We start from the raw sequence: 12,462 nt of genomic DNA, 5'->3' as shown, positions 1-12,462 counted from the left end.
TATGTGTTGAATATATATTAAAGGAAACTGGATTTGAAGAAGATGAGTTTTGTTTGAAAACTGAAGGAAGAAACATCAATAACCAAACTTCAGAGCTGAAGAAGCTTCTTGGATGAAAAGCAAAATGTCTTCAAAGAAAAACCAAAAAGTCCAGTTGTCCCTTGAAAAAGTACCTTTGGGATGATCAATAACAAATGTTTTGCTGATGACACAACTTGCATAGCCAAAAATGCAAATGATCTCCAAGCTCTGATAGTGAAAGTCATTAAGCAGAGAGAAAAAAATAGGACTGAAGTTACAAATAAAGTTTAACCTGAACTCTTTTTCAGCTCTGTGGTTTTTCTCATAATGATGCCCAGATTCATTTCAAACTCCATGCCAGGTGCAAGGTTTTCAACCTTTCAGATCCTCTTACATGGATTAAGAGATCTGCTCTTATTATATGTCGTTTCATAGTCCATTCGTTGTCCTGCATGGACAATATATTCAAAATGAAAGATTTTTTTTAAAAAATGGTGGCTCAACAAATATAAAAAGTCTCTAAGAGATGACAAAGAAAAGGCAGAATTACTTTATTTTTATTGGTCCCAGGTTTCTGAGCGTTTGGGATCCAACAAGAGTTGTGATGAACCAATGGAGAAAACCAATGTTGCACCAATGGAGAAAACAAACCTGTACCTTGAGACTGGGGAAATCCTGTTTAGGGGATAGATTTTTACTTTCAACCCATACAAATCTCAGGGCCAGGGAGAGATGAATTCAGTTCTAGGATCTTGAAGGAAATGGTCTGACTGATTTTTTTTGTCTTTGAGAAACCAGAAGGAACTGATGTCATGCAAGAGTATATCAATAGGCAGGCAGAGCTCATTGTTAGTCCAGCCAAACAAAACCACTACTAAGAAAGTGTTACACTTAACATTCTAATGGGGTAACTTTCTTCGGAAGGATAGATCCTCTGCGTGTAATAACCTTCTCATGGAGTTATCCCAGTATTCTATTTAGCAAATGTTCAGGTGGACTGAATCAAGATAGGATAAAATAAGAGTGTTTTAATGTCCATCTGGAAATAAATTGAAATGAGTCTTGAAGGACTCATATATCACATTTTTTAATAATATCTCTAGAAGAAAAGACTCATGAAGGCCAGAGTCTGAAATTATGGAGTGATTCGTAGTGTTTAAATTGTAGGCTGAGCCAGGAATTATCTATATTTAGGGCTTTCTGGCTCAGGACAGGACATAACTTTGCATTATTTCTTGTATTTGCCATTCACTGAACCAGTTTCAAAAGGGACAGATGGAAAACTCCCTGGAGAGAACAGAGGAAGAAAGAAATCCCCAGCACTTCCATAATTATAGGGGAGAAGTTGTACATTTGCCCTGGCTTCTTTGCAGAGCTGGAAATGAGCCAGTAAACAAGAACTCAATGGCAAAGACACATTCTCCTATTTTATGTGTGTGATATTTTTTTTAAACTATGCAAAGTTTTAATGATTACATTTTGACTAAACTTGATTTTGGACTATTGCATCAGCTTCTTCTGTGGTGGTGCCCTTGAGCATTAGCTGTCAAAGTGAAGTAAAATTTTGCTCCCACTTAGCAGGCAGCTATTTCAGATCTGTGACATGCTCAGGCATTAAATAGTCCACAGGGTTTTCTCTTTAACCACTATGACAACAAATAGCAGATTTCTTTTTCTTCAGTCACAATTGCCATGTATTGAACTGGAAATCTTATTGTGTGGTAGTGGTGAACACATTATCACTAAGGTCTATAAAAAATTATTGAACTTAAATTTGGAAAGTGAACATGTAAAGTATTGTATGATTCAATGAACAAGGAACTTTGGATATAATTTAATGCTTGAACAATGGAAGAACATATGGAAGAAAGATTTAAAATTTACATTAAATTACAATTTAAAAGAAAACTTCTATAAGATGATGTATCATTGGTATTTAGCTCCAGGTAAGATATCACGAACGTATAAAGGTGTTTCAAATGAACATTGGAAATGTAAATTTATTTATTTATTTTATTTATTTTTCAGTATTTATAGACCGCCCCCTCTCCCCGAAGGGACTCGGGGCGGTGTACAGGTGTCTCATTAAAACGAATACAAAAGACGAATATCCTATACCCTTAAAAACGAATTAAACCTCATACAACTGTACAAAAAGTAAAAATTAAAAATTAAATTAAAAACAACTAAAAGTATACCCCTAGAAAATTTAAAAAATGCAGGCTTGAGGAACTAAAATTGGGAATTAGGAATTAGGCCAGGCCGGCTAAATTGAACAGGTGGGTCTTTAGTTTCTTACGGAAGGAGCGGAGGTCGGTGGTAGTCCTGATATCTGGGGGGAGGTCATTCCAAAGGGTCGGGCCCATCACAGAGAAGGCCCTACTCCTGGGCGTCACCCGCTGGCATTGCCTAGTGGACGGCACCCGGAGGAGTCCCTCTCTGTGAGAGCGAATCGGCCGAAGGGATGTATGGGGCAGGATACGATCCCGCAGATAACTAGGTCCTGTGCCATGGAGCGCTTTGAAGATGATGACCAACACCTTGAAACGCACCCGAAAAGCCACAGGTAGCCAGTGCAGCCCGCGCAGCCAAGGTGTTATGTGGGAGTATCTAGTGGCTCCCACAATTGTCCGTGCGGCCGCATTCTGAACCAACTGCAGCCTTCGGGTGCATCTCAAGGGGAGCCCCACGTAGAGAGCATTACAGTAGTCCAGTCGAGATGTAAAGAATAAATGTAAAGAAGGGACTTTTTATCATTTATGGTGGGCATGTGACAAAGGAAATAAATATTTCAGTAGGATTCATATTCTAATGCAGAAAATTCTTAAAGTGAATATAAAGATAAAGCCAAAGACTTTGCTTTAATGGAAAAGGAGAAAAAATGGAACTTTGGTGCTATACATGTTGGCAGACAAAATATAACTTTATGCTCAAAAATGGAAGGACCCTTTGACCCTGACAATGGACGAATGGTTGCAAAAGTTGACGGAGTTAGAAGAGATGGCTAAATTGACTACTTTGATCAAGGAAAAAAAACACAAATACCTTTGTTCCTCCTTGGAAATCACTTCTGGACTTTGTGCTTGAGTGGAAAAAAATGAAACTTTGAATTTGGGTGTTATTGATTACATAGATTTGTTGTTACAGTAATGTCTAGTTTGAACTAGTATGTAAAAGTAAAAAGTTGAGGTTTGCTGTTAATGCCTTACTCAACTGTACAAAGAGTACTTTTCTTTCTTTTTTTCTCTTCTTCTCCACACTTTTCCCTTCCCCTTCCTTCCCCATTTCTCCTTCTTTTTGCTTTTGTATTTTTTTAGCTGTTATATCATAAACTAATAAGATTGTTATAAACATTAAAAAAACAGCTATTATACCAGTATTTCTCAACTTTAGCAGGGTGGGGAGTTCTGGGAGACCAGACACTCACATAATGATTAACAATTCTGCTGGGCGCCCAGAACTGTCAACACCCTAGGAAGACATTCACACAACGTCCTTAAAGTGGCTCTACAGTGAGATACTGAAGGGGCCCCACCAATGCTGGGCTTGCCTGAGGCTGAGCCAATCCAACTCTAGTACCCTGAGAGGCATTGAAAGCCCAGTGAACCCCCCAAGAGATGCACAACAAGCTCCGATTCTGCCTCAGCCTGATCTTCTAGTCAGGACCAGTAAATCTATTGGCTCACACAGTCATCTTTTCTTTTGGATCTTTGGCCCTCCACACTTTCTATTATTCTGATATGCCTTTTCTATTGTGGGAAAATGGTAGTGGGGGATTGTAGGGAGTTAGATGAGAGGTAGCCATAACAAAATTCTTTCTAGAAAATCAAGGTCATCCTTTGTCTTCGCACCTCTGCACCTGACTGGGACTGGAGGGGTGGAACTGCCAGCATGACAGTGGGAGATTGGACCATGTGATGGACTTTTGGGTGTGGGGGCAAGATCTTGAACTTTCAACTTGGTGGGGGAAACTTGGAAGCTTTCAGGTTTGTGTTTTCCCAGATGTGCCAACATGGCTCTCTTCATCAACTGGAACTTTGAGCAATACTTTGCCTTGGACTCCGATTGACTTTTGGATGCTATTTGGAACCTATTTGGAACCTAAGTAAATGATATTTACTTTTGGATGCTATTTGGAACCTATTTGGAACCTAAGTAAATGCTATTTAGTTTTGGATGCTATTTGGAACACAACACCTAACACCTGGGGTAATAACACCCACATGAGTGGATCCAAAGCTGGTTAGCCAAACTAAGATTCTGGCAAGAGATGTTGCATGGTGGCACTTTGACCCACCCATGCCAGTGATATCACCGCCGCTCTTCCAGCCTCACGGTACACAAGGAGGCCCCTTACTCAGAGGAGAGATGTCCGATTATGCCTGAGGCTGCCTAGGCCAGACTGGGTGTGGGGTGTGGGCAAGTGACCTCTCTTCCAGCACATCTTTCATGCCCTCACCGATGAAGAGACATGGACCTCCTGTAATATCCTGGCCTTTAATGTCACCCCTGCTCCATCACCCTGTCACTTCCTTCACGAAGGCTTTAAAGTTGTTCTCATGCAAAGGTTGGGGTTTCCTTTCAACTCTGCACAGCACAACCAGCTCAGAAATCTACCCATTTGGAACTTGGACTTAGTGTAACCAAACGACATGCTTGACGAAAGTGATGAAGTTTTCTTTTTGTATGTGCTGTTTTGTTTGTGTTTGTTTGTTTTAAAAATAAAAATAAAATATATATTAAAAAAAGAAAAGAAAACAAGATTAGACTTACGGAATGCTTTCTCAACGGCTAGTAAAATGGACTGTTGTTTCCTGCAAAGATTCCCCTCCCGTCGCTCCACCTATAAACTCTTTGGGAGGGGCCACAACCTTAGCCAGCTTTCCCTACTTCCTTCTATGACATCTACTCCACAGCTGTTCCTTTCTCCTCTCAGCTCTACGCATCCGCACATCAGGGACAACCTCCCTCTGTTCTTCCTCACTGCTCCCTGACTCAGATGCCACCTGGTGCCCAACAGGCCTCTCTAGTTCCTGCTCTGACTCCAAACACCCTCCAGAGCCTTCCTCATCCTCCAGAGCAGTCCCATCATGGTCTGAGCTGTCAGAGTCCACCAACAGCTCAGCCGGCCACTGCTGGGCCACAACATATCCTGAGAAGTCTAAGCCTGTCATTTTCTGCAACAATACTATAATACGAAAGGAGCACAGGAGGCTCAGAAATAGAGTCTCCTGCCGAAAGGCGGCTTGCTGGGACCCCCCGCAGTGGCGGCAGTCGGTGGGGGCGTTTTCCCAGCTTCACCTAGGCACCAGGGAGCAGTGGGGGGGCGAGTGACGTCACCTCTTTGCCGGACGGCTCTGGGAGGTTTCTAACTAAAGAAAAAGATACAGCTGAAGTGCGGTGAGGGGGAAATCTCCCCAAATCTTTTACTGCTTTGTCTACTGAATAAACTGCAGTCTGCTCAGAACTTGTTTCAATCTTGGAAGAATTAAGATTGGAGGGGGGGGGAAATCCACCCCCCTCGGAAAAGCGGCGTTTGTAAAATCTCTCTCCATGCAGGAGAGAGAGGGAGTTTTAAAAACTATTTTCACTCTTCTTAAATGATTGGAAAATAACTTTAGACTGCAATTGCGGGAGGAAGGATGTGAACTGGCTTCTCTTTGAACTGTGTATGGAAACTTGAGATCTGTTGCTTCCCCACCCTGTGAAGGCTGAGCCAAGATGGCCACTTCCTCCTTCTTCTTCACTCTGATGGAAAAGATTCCTTCTTTGCAAGATCTTATGGCTTTGAACTAGTCTCTACCCCAGAGATCTCTAGGAGCCTCTTTAAAAACTTTATTCCCTTGGATCTGGATTACCTGGAACATTTGGATTTATATAACTGAGTTGGTTGAAAGATTTATTCTCCCTTTGATTTGTTTACCCTGTGATTTCTACCGGCTGTGCCCTCCTGCAGACGCCATTTCTCTGCAAAGATTTATAACAGTCTCTGAGCTTCACGATGGCCCCGAAAAAAGTACCGCCTGCCAAGATTTCTTCGGCCCTGACATCGACTACTTCCAGTCCTGTCACTCATCAATCACAATTGGGGTCTTTTTTACAACCTAAGGCCCCAGAAGAAAGTTCAAAGGACTTATCTACCCAGCACATGCTTCAATCTCTCTTAAAGGGACAGGATAAAATTAAAAAACAACTTGCAGACCTAAATGATCGGCTCGGACAAACACAACAACAAGTCACACAAAATGAACAGAAGATAGGTGTACTGGAAGAGGGGGCGGTTGGGGTGAGAGAGGAGATTAGAGCAGTTCAAAGGGGGAATGTAGAATTTGAAAACCACGTTATAAAGGTAGAATTTGAAAGGATGTCTTTTTTCCTTAGGTTTCAAAACTTGGAAGAAGCAGTGGATGAAGATCTTAAGGAGATTATGACCACAATATTAGCTGAATACATTAATAAAGATAAACAACAATTAGGTTGGGATATCGACCTGATTTATAGGATTAACTCAGCATATGCAAGAACACATAATGTTCCAAGGGAAGTTCATGTAAAATTTCTTAGAAAAACCACAAGAGATGAGGTTCTACAAGCTCAAAGGGGTGGTCCACTAAAATATAAAGATAAAGAAATAACTATCCTAAAACAGATCCCAAAGAAAGTAAGAGATAAGAGGAAGAAATATTCTTCTTTAGCTAAAAAATTATATGACAAGGGGGTCTGGTTTAAATGGTTATTACCAGAAGGCATGCTGATTTTCTGGGAGAGCAGTAGAACTAGAATCACTACAGTCATGGAAGCTGAGGCTTTTATGAAGAAGTATAGTGCTCTCCTATATGGAGAAGGGGATCCTACACTAGAGATGAGGGAGGGAGCGGCTGAGGCTCTGCCAACAGACGGGAGGGGGGGGACAAGCAACATCTAGAAGACTCAGATCACAAAAATGATTTGAAATATTACCGCAATTGTTGTTATAATGTTTTATGAAGTGATCTAAAAAAAGAAATGATAGAAACAGAATGACTATTTGCTAGACCTGAACTGCTATCACTTAATCTTGATGTTTTTTTCTATTTTTTTAAAATATAATGTAAAAGTACTGAGATTTGGGGGATTCTCTTTTCGCCCACACGATGTAGCTGTCTAAAATTTTTCTTATATCCCTATGTACCCTTTTTCCCTGAAAAATTTGTAAAAATCAATAAAACTTTTAATACAAAAAAAAATACTATTTTAAACAGTGCTGATGTTGTATAATAGTTTCTGACCATCATTTGGTCATAAAAACAAATCTGGCTGAAACTCTGAATCAGGGGAGAAATCTGAAAACATTTCCTTCTGGTTCTGTGGGTGTGGCTTAGTGGGGAAGGGGGTCATGTGACTGGATGGACGTGGCTATTTAGTCATGTGACTATGGGGTCAAAATACAGAATCTCCCTTTAACAATATCCTGCTGGAGCAGGGGGTTGGACTAGATGACCTCCAGGTCCCTTCCAGCCCTGGATTGCTATGCTCTTTCAAGGTATCCTCTGAAGCTGCGTCTAGTGCCAGGTTTCTGGTCCTTTCTCCCTCTTCTTTCTCCCTCCCTCCCTCCCTCTCTTTCTTCTTCCTTCCTTCCTTCCTTCCTTCCTTCCTTCCTTCCTTCCTTCCTTCCTTCCTTCCATTTGCAGAACCCCACCCCTACCCTGTTTTTGGCCTAGCAGCCCTCAGGAAAGCTTTCTGGGAGTAAAAATGCCCTCCCCATTTTTGGCATAGTAGGGGGTAAAAACAGACCCCCCTTTTTTTTAGCCTAGTAGGCTTCAGGGAAGCCTCCTGGGGTAAAAACAGAACACCCCCCCCATTTTTGGCATAGCAGACCTCAGGGAAGCCTCCAGGCTGCTTTAATAGCCATAGTAATAGCACTTAGACATATATGCCAGTGTTTTACAAGTCTTTCCAGTCGGTTTCCAGGGTCAACATATTGCCTCAGCAATCTGGGTCCACATTTTACTGACCTCCGAAGGACGGAAGGATGAGTTAACCTTGAACCAGTGAGAATCGAACTGCTGAACTTCTGGCCTTTGGCAGTCAGCAGAAATAGCCTGCAGTACTGCATTCTAACCACTGTGCCTTTAATGAGCCATAAAGGGCGTGAGTCTAAAGGCAATGGCTGAGCTCTCAGTCCTAAGGATCCTGTCCACTTCCTGAGGTCCAAATGGTTCCTCTCTCCCCAGAGATCCAATCCATCACAAGGAATCTCCTCTGGACCTTTTGCCCTGGGCCACCTCGGTTGCCAAAAGGTCATTGGATTAATACACTCCGTTTTCTGACCAATCCTTTACATCCATCTAACCAAAGGTTGTGGAGCATGGGTGTCACCCACCCCCACCAAAGGCCAAAAATGCGAGGCATGGAGGCACTGATGGTCTGTGGCAATCCCTGAAGCCTGGGACAGCTGATTGGGGGTATTCGGGCAGTCCGATCCACCCGCCAATCAGCTGTGCTGAATCAGGCTGCAATAAGGGATGAAGCTGACCTGGCCGACCAGAGTTTGCAGCCGTAATCACTTTCAGGAATCACACACAAGTAACTGATTCAGCAGGATTCAAAATAATAATAATAATAATATACAATATATTACCAAAAGCAGGTTTTCCAAGGTAGCAGTAAATACAAGCAAACGGTATAGGGTATCCTGCCTAGGCAGGGGGTTGGACTAGAAGACCTCCAAGGTCCCTTCCAACTCTGCTATTGTATTGTAAATCACAAGCAGTTTCACTTTCAGTTCTTGGCTAAGCCAGGCTCCTTCCTGTCTCCTTCTTGCTCAAACAGCAAATTTCAGAGTCCAAATAGCCCTAATTGGCTGCCTTAGTGGCTATGCTTATTCATTGGCTGACCTTGTTCCCATGTGTCAGCTGAATACCATGGATGCTAGGAGGCAGAGGCAGAATTTATTTTCCTCCCCCAAAACTAAGGTGTGTCTTATACTCCCAAAAATACGGTAACTGTGTCACATTGCCGTCATGTGACATTTCACGACTTTTCCCCCTTTGTGGCACTGGGGTGTGTGTGGCCTACACATGATGCATCCAGCCCATGGGCCGCCATTTTGACACCCCTGCTGTAAAGTATTAAATATAGTGAACAAGTTTTATAGATGGTAGATTTTATTCCGTTTGATTGCCCAGACCTCCTCAACAGGTTTCAAAGGTTTTACATCTAAAAATGTTATGCTGTCCTAATTTGACTTATTTATTAACTTTTCCTCAAGATGTACATATGTTGTATTTTTTTCTCTTTTCTGAAACACATTCTGGTTTCTTCTATGGTTTTATTGTACCTTTACAAAGAACAGTGTATTATTTCTCTATTGAAAAACAATAGTTATTTTTTCCAGAGTTGAAATGCTCCAATAATAGAACCTAAACTCAACCTTTTCAAATAATGAATAAAAGTCATTTTCAGGGATTTTGTTCTAGTTTGGTACATTATAAGAGAGAGGAAGTAGTCATAGAAAGAAGGGCAGGCACCCATCTCTTCATAAAGGCAGCCACAGTCCACCTTGAAGCAGGATAAACTGTATCCAGATTGAGGATTGACATTTCAGATTCATCCCAAACTTCTCTTTTCAGGGTGGAAAATATCAAGATATTTTCTAAGAGACCTTAAGGGAGCAGCTTCTCTCTCACTCCTGGGCTCATCTTCAGAGTTTCACCCCATTTGTGACTCCTCCCATTGTGCATCTGCCTGTTGACTCCCTCAGAGTTTAGAGAGATGATGTCTCTCCTTGTGGTCATTATCCAAATCATAGTGATTTATTTCTTCTCTTGGTGCTAAATCTCAAAAGACATTTTGGAAAGCTTCAAGATGCCATACAAAGACAGACATAACATGGTTCCCCTTTGATAGTACATCAAAGACTTTTTGGCCAATGTCTTTGCACTAGAAAATCTTGGGGGCATGAGTGGCCCTGGAGAAAGAGAGAACCTTGAAGGCTTTTAAGACAGGCAAGAGCTGCAAATGTGAAGCCTTGTCTGACTCTTCCTGGATTAGGAAACTTCTGGAGCTTCAGTCTTGGAAGTGGGCTTTAGTTTCTTCCACCTCTTCCTATCATCTTGCCTTCAAAGCAAGACTGGAGACTCCATCAGGAGCACAAGTCATGTTGCTGCTTCTTCTGCTTCTGCTGCCCCAGGAAGTTCTGGGACGTCTCAGAGCCAAATGCATCCTGACTCTGAAGAGGGATGAGGTGCATCCAAAGAACTATTATAAGCCAGGAGAGTTCCTCATTGGTGGCATTGTCTCTGCAACAAAGATGCTTCTTCTTCCATTAAGCTTCAACAAATCTCCTTTGACTCAAATTGCTCAGTATGTCAAAATTCCTGCTCAGAATTAGGGCCTCTCCATTCCACCCTAAGTTCTAAAGTTCCAGCCGCCTCTTTTACAATGAATGATCTCTTTGATCTGCTAGTTTTTCTCTCTTTCTGTCTCATTTCATCCTTGGATCATCCTTTTCAGCTGATGAACCTGATTTGAAATTCTCAAATAAATAACCAGTAGAGGTTGTCTATTTTTCTTGACCTTGAATAAGCAGCTTCTGCTTTTCTTGACATCATCTTAGCAGAGTTGGACTTTGGATGGAGAAGAGAGGATGGTTCTTCTCTTCTACCACTCTCATGCCCAATAAGGTCATCAGAATGGGTAGAAAAATACAAAAATATTGTTGTTTTTTTCTCTGAAGTAAAAATGAGATATCCTCAATTTTATTCAGTACCACCTGTTAAATGAATGGGTCCCATTTCAGAATTGACTTTTCTTAAATGCCTGAATCCCATTTGAGTGATTGCCAGTAACTTTATCACACAATGAATTAAATGTCAGCTAAGTCTCTATTGTGGATATATAAACAACTTCAGCAACTGAGCACTTATCCCATTTGTTAACAGTCATAGCTGCTCATTTTTTTGTGCCATTGTGGGTGTCTCTGTATGTTCCCTTTCCAATTGTCACACTTCCAATTGTTAATTATTAGAAAACAAAAATAGGCAAAGGGACAGAAAGAAATGGAAAAGCAGTCTGATATGTTAATCAACAGCAAGAATAACGACAATATGAAGAATAAGCTAAAGCTAAATTTAAAACTGAATTAGGTACAAATGGTGAACATGTAATAACAAAAATGTATAAAGTTTTAAGCATTTGAAACAAGATGAACAAATTAAATTTGCATGACTGAATGCACTGTTAAATATGGAAATTAAATAGGTAGAATTTGGGTAACTGGTATTCAATTTGCACTCTGTCATAATTTAAGAGAATGCTTTTTTAGAAAAAAATAAAATGTTCTATTCTTGGTATATGACACCAGAGACTTTATCAAAACCATGTAAAACATATTTCAAACAAAAGCAGGAATTGTGAAAAGCATGGAGGAACATTTTATCAGACAGGGTGGATTGGTGAGAAAACTAGATACTAATTGACACAATCATGCAAAGAATTAGAAAGGCAAAAAATTGTGAAGAAACCAGAATTATTTTTGATTGGGACTTCAGAACAATGAATTAAAAGGCATTCGTAGCAGATGGATTTTATGTATGCTAATTGCAGCAAGGCTGCTGTATGCTCAAGGATGGAAGAATCATGGAATTCTCAGAGTGGGAGACTACAGTGTGAAAAATGTAGAATTTAAAGAAATGAAAAATTTCTGTTGAAAAGAAAGTTGGAAATCAGGTTATTTTTCTCTCCTTTATTTCTTTAATTCTCATTTATTTATTTATTTCCTTTTTTTCCCTTTTGATTAACATTTCATTTTTTTGGAAAAATTCTTAATCAATTTAAATATAAAAAGAGTTAGGGAAGTAATACTAGATAAACTAGATAAACTCAGACATAATATAGCTATAACTAAATAAATCCAGACATAGTATGCGTTCAATATCCCTAAATGAAAGAATCCCCGAGTTCCATTCAGATAGGTGAGATATATATTTTGGAGATTTGAAAATGCCTCTAAACCTCTCAGCCTTATGTGGATTAGAAATACGATTGTTGAAAGAAAAGTTAAATGACATGTCGCTTTCATTGATTATGTCCTGATATATTCATACTTTCAGGAAAACATTAACAGAGTACTGGAAAAGCCTGTCCTTCCTTTTTGCGATCCAAGCAATCAACAAGGATCCCAACATTTCGTTCAATGTCACCCTGGGATACAACATCTATGACAATTATTTCAGAGCAGAAATGACCTCGGAGGCTTTGCTGGACCTGCTTTCGGAGGGAAAGGCCAACGTTCCCAACTACAGCTGTGGAAGGCAGAGAAACACAGTGGCTGTTCTGGAAGAGGCTGACACTGACATCTCCTTCCAGATTTCGACCATGATGGGAACCTACAAAATCCCACAGGTGTGTCTTTGTTGGGAAGACCGTTTGTAGACATGCAACATGCAGCCACACAGCCTC

The 12,462-nt window shown here is 40.8% G+C and overlaps 1 long non-coding RNA gene across 1 annotated transcript in view; it reads left to right on the top strand.

Annotated features, from left to right (window-relative positions):
* Nucleotides 1-12,462, top strand: part of LOC309392074 — a 185,538-nt gene that overhangs the window by 172,666 nt on the left and 410 nt on the right. Inside the window, exon 2 of the long non-coding RNA XR_014175389.1 lies at nt 12,114-12,405. This is a non-coding gene — a long non-coding RNA (uncharacterized lncRNA). The remainder of the gene's footprint in view (nt 1-12,113; nt 12,406-12,462) is intronic.

This window comes from Natrix helvetica (genome assembly GCF_964273705.1).
Source record: "Natrix helvetica genome assembly, chromosome: 1".
In the NCBI taxonomy this organism is placed as follows: domain Eukaryota; kingdom Metazoa; phylum Chordata; class Lepidosauria; order Squamata; family Natricidae; genus Natrix; species Natrix helvetica.
Note: the sequence above shows the minus strand (reverse complement) of the source record. Positions and strands in the feature narration are given on the sequence as shown.